We start from the raw sequence: 11,260 nt of genomic DNA, 5'->3' as shown, positions 1-11,260 counted from the left end.
TTTGAAACCGTTTGTGAAAATGGAACATAAATGCACAGGTACAACTTGGAATCAGAACATGCCTAAACACTAGTTTGGTGGAAAGGACGTGGTTACTACATTCAAACAAGTCAGTCTAAAATGGACAAGACGTGTAGTACGGGTACTAGAAACAAATGATCATGAAAATAATCATAACTAAAGAACCGAGGAAAACTACGGTATTAGAAAACTGTGTAGACCAAGATACGTACTCCCAATTGACAAACCCAAGTACAGAACAGCGCAGCATGGCGTGGAAAATTTATAGAGGTCGAGCCGTCTAAGAGCTGTAGCACCACTGATAATGATGACCTTTTTTAAGGACTTATTGAACAACCCTCGTACTTTAAGGACACATTAGTTATTTTAGTCTTTTTTGAGGAGGAAATCTTCATAAGACCGTCAGGGTAGATCGCAGCACCCCAAGGAACCTGGGTATTGATCTCTCCCCTACTCGTGAAGCCTACCGAATAGATCGTGAGAACGCAACTGCCTACCCACTAAAACCTGCTCATTTTCAGCCGCGGACACCCGGTACATGTTCTTAGCAAACGTTACGTCGGCTGCCTCTCTCTATCTCTACTCCATGCCAGTATGGCCGACAGTGTGAACGAGTAGTCCGTCTTTTGATTTATTGTGTTTAATTTCATTTGGTTTTTTTTATTTGTTCCATAAAATAAGGAATACAAGTCTTACGATCTTCTGTCACTCTCTCATCTCCCATCTTGTCTCGCTCTCCCTCGTGTTTCCTTTTTTTTTATTATTTCTGTTATTAGGTCTACCATCACGTTGAAATTCTCTGTGTTTTGTATGGCTACATTCATTATATTCTCTGGTGTTGTCTCTCCTAGTCTTGTTCTCATATCTTGTTGTTTACCGTGAAAAACGTGGCAATGTAATCCATATTTAATCCATATGTATCCATATTTAATTCGTTCTGAGTTTTCCTTATGTGATTTGTATAAGACCTAAAGGACCCGTGTTCCGTCAGGCATTGTGTAAAAAAGTAATTTGTTCTTTTAAACTACATCTATACCACTCTTTCACATCTGTAATTAGTGTCTTTATCCATTGTCCTTTTTCTGTGGAGATACATTTTCCTTTTATAGGTTCTCGATCGGCCTATATTTGGCATAATCTTTGTCGTGTCAGCGGTTCTTTGTTCAGTCTTCTGGACTACATTTATCAGGTTTTTCGTGTATCTTAAATCTGAATCTAGTTATTTTAGCGTGTGTTCACTAATTGTGGCACCTACAATTACCGTACATAGACTTTGTGAACTGGCTATCTTACTTTTCTTCTACATTATATTAATCATATTTTCTGAATTAGTTTTAACGCATATTTCCATCTTTTTACGACCCTCTTTGTATTTATCCTAGTAATAGTAATCGTCAGCTACGACGCGCATGTCCTAATGTTGCCAAGAATCATTTTATGGGTGACATTGGCAACAAGGCGTCGTAATCTGATCAACTCCGTTTGAGTTAGAGCAGTACGAAAATGGTAAACTGCACAGGTTTTTCTTAGATGGCGTGTATTGTATCTATTATATCATTCACTGAGTTAATTTTTCTATATGTACATTGATTTATATCAAATATGATATAATTATTTTAATTTGGAAAATAAAACAAAATAATTAAAGAAAGTGACAAGATATATAAGGTTATATTGCTGCGAAATTAAAAAAGTTACCTAAAATATTTGATGCTAAAGTGTCATAACTTTGTACTGTGATATCCTTTTATTTATACATCATAATTAACAAAAAGTTTCATAATTAAAAAATTACACGTAAAGAAATATTTAAATGTATAAAACTCTGTAGTTCTTCCCTTCCAGATTGATCAACTTAATTCCCAATTTCCCGATTACTGTCAGAACAATTCAGTAGTTCACATTGAACCAGATTCTTAAGTTTTGAAGCTATCAGATTGTTCGCCTCCTGCTGTCATATATTTTTCTTTGTAAAATAAGTTGTTGCAGCCCAATTTTGTATATAATCCTAATATTAATGATTCGATGAACCCAGAAAAGTCTTAAGACACGCTTAGATTATCAAATTTCTAAAGTTTTGTGTTATTGACCACAACTTGTTTTTCACATTTCACGGAGATCGTCGGCGACGGTTGTTTGTCGTGAATCCGAAGCGGTTAGGCTTCTTTCAGACGGACGACATTTTGTCGTAGTCGTGTACGGCAACGATATCGTGTATAGCAGTTAACTCATTGATTAAATGTAAACTTTCACACGACGCGATTTAAAATCGTAGTCGTACACGACTGTCGTAGTACCCCGGCGGGATCACTGCGACGACACGATGTCGTGGTCGTGAACGACTACAGTGGTACAAACAAGTCCATTCTAGTTTTCACACTTGTCGTGCGTAGGCGAAAAAATCGCGATTTATTCTAAAGAGTGGTAGTGAATTTAGATTTAAAAATATTTGTTAAATATTTAAATTTAAAAAAAATCTTTTTTTCTTCTTCTTCTTCTTTTTATATAGACATGACTCTGTTTTTCAATGTGCCTCCAGTAAGTTGTCATTCCATCGTTTGCGTGGTCTTCCTACTGATCGTCTTCCTATTGGAGAACCGTCTCTTGCCGTCTTTACTACTCTATTTGTTGTCATTCGGCTTATATGATCGTTCCATTCTACTCTTTTATTTTTTACCCAGTTTTTGATGTTCTCCACCTTGCATCTATGTCGTATATCCTCTCTGTGTCAGGTCTTGTTTCTGCCGCGTATATCATTATTGGTCTGATGACTGTTTTGTAAATTCTGCCTTCAGTTTCTTTCCCGATATTTTTATTTCTCTATATTGTTTCGTTTAGGCAGCCTGCGGATCTGTTTGCTCTATTCACTTGATCTTCCACTTCGGTTTCAAGCTTTCCGTAGCTAGATAATGTGATGCCTAGATATTTAAACTCCATCACTTGTTCTAAGATCTGACCTTCCAGCTCCAATTTACATCTTAGTAAATTTGCTGTTATAACCATGCATTTTGTCTTTGTTGGGGAAATTAACATGTTAAATTTTCTGGCGGTGATATTAAATTGGTGCAGCATACGTTGTAAATCATCTTCACTTTGAGGGAGTAGTATTGCGTCTTCTGCATAGCAGATTATTTTAAGTTGTTTTTCTCCCATTTGGTATCCTTTTTTAGTTCTTACTTTTTTTATTATTTCGTCCATAATCAGGTTGAACAATAGAGAACTCAGGGAATCTCCCTATCTTATTCCATTGCCAGCTTCAATAGGGTCGGTTAGTTCTTCTTCTAGTTTTACTTTTATTGTGTTGTTTTGGTAGATATTTCTAGAGGTATGTCTCTTGCATTCAGTAAGTGGATAACGTCTTTTAAGTTGACCCGGTCAAATGCCTTATTACGGTCCACGAAACATAGATATGCCGGTTTGTTGTATTCTAATGACTTCTCTTGCACTTGCCTCATTATAAATATAGCGTCGGTGCATGATCTTCCCGACCTAAAACCTTATTGTTCTTCTGCTAGTGTTATCATTTCATTCAATTTATTTGTTATCACTTTGGTTGATAATTTGAGTGTTGTGTTTAATAAATTAATTCCTCTGTAATTTTCCGGGTCCGATTTGTCTCCCTTTTTGAAGAGAGGTATTAGGATGCTTGATCTCAATTCTTGAGGAATTCTGTTTTGTTCCATTATTTTTTAAATTAGTTTTAGTAGTTGTTTGGTCAGATCTGGTCCTCCGTACCTTAGGAGGACAACGACAAAATGTCGTCCGTGTGAAAGAAGCCAAACTTTTTTTCACGACACGACACTGCACGACAACGACAAAATGTCGTCTGTCTGAAAGAAGCCTTATATATCGTGTCGTTCCAAGCCAACTTACTTGTCGTTTCACGCAAAGATACGTCACGGAAGTTTTGAGGTAGGTCAAAATAATTATTAAATATTTTTGTATTGTTTTACGAATTATTTATTTTTAGTTAGAGTATTAAAAAATATTGAGCGAAGTGATTGCCGCTGTTTAAATGGAGGTACACATATCACTAGTGTAAAATAATCCTCAAATATGGGATAAATATTCGGAAATCATAAAAATAGACTTAAAATTCAGAACGCCTGCAGAAAAATCTGCTTCCAATTATCGTTTGATCGTTTTTCCTCCCATGGTATCTGTAGCATTGTTCTATGAATCCACGTCTCTAGGGTTTCTAGCTGTTTTATAGTGGCTACTTTCAGAGTCTAGTTCTATAAACTGTGTGTAACGTTTTACCATCCTCTGTCTGAGCTTCAGATTTATGTAATCATCGCAGAAGAGGAATTCTATTGGAATTTGAATGAAAATTGAACGAGCCAACTTAATTCCATGTCGAAGTCTATTATCGGGGTCTATTATGCATTTATTCTTGCATCATGCTTCTATCCCTCCTCTTTTTACGGACTTTTTTTTAAATCTTCAAAAGAAATCTCAGTTCACGACGCCGCCTGAGTGAATGAATCCTAGCGTAGGATTCATTCTTCACAGTCCCAGCGGTAGTTTCCTTGTAAAGCCGAACAACACTTCCGAAGCGCTACCTTCGTTTATCCACAGACTGTCAGCTCTCTTTTCCTTGTTTTCCCTTTTTTTTGGTCCCAAAAATTGGGCCTTTTTTGAGAGGAACTCTGGTCCAGAGAGCGCGTGGAAGACACTCGTTGCTCCTAGAACGGCATCACTTCCAGCCGGGCATTTCCTCCTACCCCACAGTCTGACTCACTTGTTCGCCACATATCAAAACTATTCCCCACACCTTAAACTTTCAACAGCTTTCCCTCTTACATTTTCCGTTGGGCCAGCTGACTTTCTTAATTACTGCACGGATGTAGTTGGGTACACTAGTCCAACCTGCTTTATTTTCAATCATTCTCTCACTGTCACAAAATTCACACCTGTGTCTCTTTTCATTCTGCTCTCTCTGCACTCCACATTGGTACCACGTAGAGGACGAGCTACTGTACATCACTATGTAAGGCACTCCTTTCTGATTTCGGTCCCCCAATGTTAAGCACTACTCTCCCCAGCACAGTTGCACTATTTGCAGCATTCCAGACCACTTCCCGCACGTGCTTCCCCCGCTTTCCGTTCTGGTGCAGCGTTACTATCAGTAAATTTCGTGATTCTTGTGTTTTAGACACGCCCCGCACATTCCACCCTTTGTCTGTTCCTTTTTCCCTTCAGAATGATGTTTTTGGTCTTCTCTGTCGCGAGTTTCAGTCCGGGCTGTGTCATTCATTTTTTCACCACGCCCCCTGCCTTCCGAACTCGGTATTTCAGATCTGGTTCATCCCGCGTTACTACTAGCACAGCGGTTATCCGCAAATACGAAGAGGGTTGTACCCTCTCGGTATTTACAATTTATAACGCCGTCATATGCCAGATTCCTTAGCGTCGGGCCCAAGACAGATCCCTGGGGAACCCTGGCCGTCACGTCGACGATCGTGTCCTTCTCCACTATAAGTCTTCTCTTTGACAGATATTCCGCCACCTCTTATCTCGTTCCACTGTAGCGTATTGAATGCATTTTTAACATCGAACAACCACAGGGTTGTGGTGTTCATCCCCTCTGTTGCTGCATGGGATATAGAGCTACTCAGTTAATTCCACAACCAACACAGGCAGATATTACCATAGAAAGGTAAAACCAGGCTGAACGAGGAGCAAAATTGAATGCCTCGATGGACACGGCGGCTGCTGTAAGGTGTGAAAGAGCAAAAAGTGATGATTTCGACTTCTAAAAATAGAAACGCATACTTAACACAAAAAATTTACAGAAAAGTGACAATACGGAAGTTACAGATTGAGCTTAGGTATCATTGGCTCTCTGCATCAGTTGCTAACTCATGTGTAATCACATGTTTATCCTTTGCACTTGTATGTCCTCGTGAGGGGACATCAGTTTTACTGTTGCGCTAGTATTGGGTTGGGGACATACTAGCATTTATACCTTATGCTTGTATGTCGTTTCATCGGCACCAAATACTTCATATTTTATCTTTTGTAGGTCTGTCATCAAGTGGATAAATTAGCGACGGGGTCTGTTCAGTCTGCTTATATATCACATTTTATATAGGTCAAGGGTATATATTTGTCATATTTATAAATGAACATATGTATATATGAAAAAGTTGCAGACAATGTTTGTCATTTTCTCTGTATTTTCACACAATTTGCATGTTGCACAGTCCACTTTGCTCGTTTTACAGATTTGATATCTATATTTATAAGTGAGCATTGTCCAACAAGAAACACCTGCAATTCCACTGCATTCAGTTTTCTGAAGCTCTAAGAGGAATTTGAGTAGTGGTCAAAAGGTTGTAATCACCTTTCCGTTTGCCTTTTATCTGGAATATCTCTTAGTAGACGGTACCAAGTTCCTTTTTCCATTTTCAAATAACTTCAACAATGTTTTAATATTTCTGATATGATAAAAAGATTAGCAAGATTATCAGAAATCTCGATACAAGCTATTCCATTATGTCCTTTCACCCATAAAAAAGTTATCTTGTGCTGTCTCACCGATTGCTTACGGAACTGTTTGCAGCTCGTAGCTGTTACGGGCTCACAAGTTATAGTCAGAGTATATTGATCAGTTTTTTAGGGACTCTTGAGCACCGAGGGCTATTCATACCACTCCTTTATGTGGTTTTGAAACATCAGTACAATAATTGAGGACGACTTTTATGATTTTAGCGATTTTGTTGTGTTAATTCACACTTCTTTATGATGATATTCAGTGGGAGTTCAATAATCTCTGTGGTGATCTTCATGAATTCCTTTCTTACAACCCTTAAAACATCCAGTCGGGTCGCTGTTTTAAGATACTGTGCCCGTGTTAGCATAAACGCACTTTCTAGAGCGATCTTCCTTACATGTATATGTAGAGGGAGAAAGTCTAGCATTACCCCTAACGGTGCAGTAGGATACGATCTCTCAAGCAAGTCCTCGCACTTTTTGCAACTCAATTATGGTCCTACTTATCCATTAACCGAGCAAATTCACTAGTCAATTACAATTCAAAGCAGCAAATATAATGTGAATTTTATACAGCTGCCTTTGAAAGAAATATTTCGTAGTGGGGAGTGGTTTGAACTCTGAAATTATTAAACTATTAACATCAGAAGTGAAATCTTCAGCCCGCTGAGCCATCGAGCGAAAGAAAATCTTATCAAAAATTAAAGGATTTTTGTTAACTATTAAATCTTTGTCATTTGTCTTTGTCAAATCATAAATATTCTCAAGGGTTTCCTGAACTATACCAAACCGTTATTGAAACGCTCATTGTCCACTGTAAATAGCTATACAGTCAAATCAAAACATATCTCACTGATTTTTTTTTTTTACTTATTTCCCGTTATAGATTTTTGAAGAATCTCTAGCATTTAAACTGTCAAAAAAGTGTGTATTGAAAGTCTTGGTTTTGTTGATAAATAAAATATAATTTCTTGATTATGAAACTTTTTGTTGCAAATATATTTTTTGTAGAGTTGTTGGTTTTAGTAAGTTATTTATAAACACGAAAAAGTTTTGTACAAATTTTAGAAATGTGTTACTTTGTTCAAACAAACATAAATACTATTTAGTAGTTATTGGTTATGTAGTACATCTCTGGTGATAGCAAAACCGAAGCAGGAAGATTCTTTACTATTAAAACATATTATACTTATACTATAAAGAATTAATTTATCGAATTATATCATAAAATATAATCAGAATATGCATTACCAAATACTCATTATTAATCACTTTAGCAATAAGAAATTTTTAAAAATAGTCACAGTATCAAGTCTTATATATTGTTAATTTGATCAACATGGCAGTAGTACATTCACAGAATTTTCATCCATTTAAGATTATTGCAATGGATGAAACTATTCAACCTATAGATTCTTTTCGTTGTCTCTCAATTACGTTTATTGTTAATATTACGTCTCCATCTACCATTTCCCCATTATTTACTACTTTTAAACAGTTGTTTTTTATAGTTTTTCAGTCATTCTGGATCTTCTTCTTGTCTCTTGTTCTCAGCCGCACATTTAGGGTTCTCTGTACACTTCAAAATATTTGTAGAGTGCCATTTTCCACTGTTCGAAATACAGTGGCTAAGCCTTTGACGTTACAATCAGTTCCTTATGTTTCCTCTTTTTTTTTTCTCATTAAAAAGATGTTCAGAATTTCCGGTTCACAGCTTGTTCTTAAAATTCCTTTATTCGTGACATCTTCTGCCACATTTATAGTCCACATTTCCAATGCTTCATAACACCTAGTGCAAGTCTTAGACGGCGAGCTAATAGCAAATTTGTAAGTTCTTTTTGCCACATTTATAGTCCACATTTCCAATGCTTCATAACACCTAGTGCAAGTCTTAGACGGCGAGCTAATAGCAAATTTGTAAGTTCTTACATATTTGATTTGTAGCACACAAAGGTAATACCAACACGTTGAGCGATAAATAAGTGTAGCACAACAAACGGTGATGTTTGAGGCACACAAAATGAACGAGGCCGCGTTGCTCAGAATCGGTAGAGATGTCGGCGTGGTTCTGTGGATCATTCTGACTTGCTCAGAAACAAAATAAAAACGGAAATTTTTTTTTGGTTTCAAACTTAAATGAATACTAACAAAATACAAGAAAAAAATTAAGGGCGAACTTCAAAAAGTATAATAAAAATGCACATTCAAACAGGTAACATGAGGTGATGATCTTTTAAAAATGGCTATTCTGACAATAGTTCCAGTAAATCTAAGTAGTTTCCATTCCGTTTTTCACCAATTCTTTCATGAGTACCTCTAAATTCCAATTTCCTGGTAGCCAGAAACTTTATTTCACCTATAATTCTTTCTAGTACTTTAACCCAATATTCGTTCACAGTGCTAATTTTCTTTTCGAGCTCTACATCAACTGTTCCTTGCTTTAATAAGCGAGTCGTATAAATTTTCAGAATTGAATATCTTGAGCAAATATATCAATTAAATAAAGTTAAAGGATTTTAAAATACTTAAACTAAGATTAATTTCTTCATAGCAGTTGTATTTTTCGCTGATCGTGGCGCCTAGATATTTAAATTGTGATACCCGCTCTATAGTCATCATGTTCATCAATCTGTACGCGTCCACTGCTCGACATATATCTCCTTCGGCTCTTCTCATCTGTGTTGTGCTGTGCGGCTTACATGCAGTTACTGCCAACACGCTTCAGGTGTCAATCCATCAGGTTGGTGGGCGGTCTCTGCTCCGTAGTGCTTCTTGTGTTAAGCACCGTGATTCATTAGATAGCGTCTGTTATTTTTGTTTTATGAAGTATTTATTCGTTTTGTATTCGGTATATCAGAGAGACACCCACCATCTGGCGCTCCATAGCAGTCACGTGAAACCTGTTTATTGACCCTCTAGGTATATTTCTGTCGATTAACAAAATAGTATTGATTATGAGCTGTCCACCTATTACCATAAAATTCTTAGTTGCGTTGATCTTAAGTCCAAAATGTTTACCCATGGTACCCAAATGCTTCTATATCCTTCCAAAACCATTTGATTTTTTTTCCACTTATCGGAAGAAAAAGAACGAGGACTTATAACAGATAAGAATGAAAAACTTATATTGGACCTACCAGACAAAATTATACGGTGGGGGGAATGCACAAAAGAATTATTTGAAGATCATGACACATAATAAGCATGAAGTTGGGTTATAGTACAGTAAAAATTTTACACATTTGTTTTAAATTATATGGAATTACTTGCTTGGAGGTGATGATGGTTTTATAGGACCGAAAACGTTTTGAATTTGAAATAATTCATTTCGAATTACATAAAAAAGAAGTTTTTATATTACTTTTTATTTAAGATATGGTATAAGGTCAACAACTGGACAAAATTTCCGTTGTGATATTAATATTTCATGGACATTTGGTTGCAATATATACTGTTAATCTAAGTGGGCATAAATTCCGTGAATATATATGAACTAACTGTTTATAAGACTTTTTTGAAGTATTGTGTATAATATATAGATAGTTAAAAGTACCTACCAAAGGCGTGTTCATATTTATAAAAAGATACAGATGCTATTGCTTGACAGACATTTGAATATTAGAATATTTAGTGTCTTCAGCCAGATAACATTTCGATTCTGTAAAATAAAGATATTTTCTTGCTTCTGTTTTGTTTACAGTTTATAGCAACGACCAAAAATTGCGAATGCATAATTACTACTTATCCAAAAGTGAAAGACGGTTAGATATTTGATTTTTAATTAAATAATTAACGCTTATCAAAATCTATTCATTTTTGTTTGTTTAAATATGTTTAAGAAGTAAAGTATAAAACATTTAAATATATAAATGATGGATTCGACCGTTACTTGATGGAAATTCATTTTATCCAACAATAAAACACTGAAAACTTTTGTTTTAAAAACTTCCACAAAATTTATTATGTTTTATTATTCGGTATTCGCCTTTTTCAAGTTATGTATTTTTGGTATGAGTTTACACGTTATAGTCTTTAAGTGAATAAATTGAAGAGTGGAGAACTGTTTGTCTTAAGTTGGTCATTCAGAATTATGTCTGTATTTTTTAATTTGTTAATTTCCATAGGTAGATTCTAATAAAGATAGCTTAAGGTCTTTATTTTGAATGTGAAGAATTTGAAATATGTCAATAAAAGAATGATTATGGCCTAGTAGAAGGTGAAGTGCGTATGTAGAATCTGTTTTTCTATCATTGAAAGGCCTTTTTTGTTCTGCTATACATTTGTTAAAAGTTCTGCCAGTTTGACCGATGTAAAAGTTTTTGGACATTCGCCACATTTAAGTTTGTATACACCACGGTGTAAGTGCTTTTTCTTTTGGCTCTTGTTCTTAATATATTTGCCAAAGTTGTTGTTTGTTCTGGAAGCTCGAAAGCTGGTGTTATTCTTTTCTTTTTTATGTGTTTGGCTCTTTTTGTTGATATCTTGCCTTTATATGTAATCGAGCAGAAGCTACTGAGCTTTTTCTCTGGTGGTGGAAATACTAATTTCAATGCTTTCTTATGTAGTTTTTGTTTGAAAATTTTGTTTATTGTTTGTTCGTTGTACTCATTGTTTACTGCTATTTGCTTATGATATTCATTTCTATCCCGAAGTTGTTTTTTGACATGGGAATTTCTATTAATCTATGTAACATGCTATGGTAGACAGCCAATGTATGTTGTGTAAGATAGGATGATGAATTGTG

Source organism: Diabrotica undecimpunctata, chromosome 7 (genome assembly GCF_040954645.1).
Source record: "Diabrotica undecimpunctata isolate CICGRU chromosome 7, icDiaUnde3, whole genome shotgun sequence".
Taxonomy (NCBI): Eukaryota; Metazoa; Arthropoda; class Insecta; order Coleoptera; family Chrysomelidae; genus Diabrotica; species Diabrotica undecimpunctata.
Note: the sequence above shows the minus strand (reverse complement) of the source record.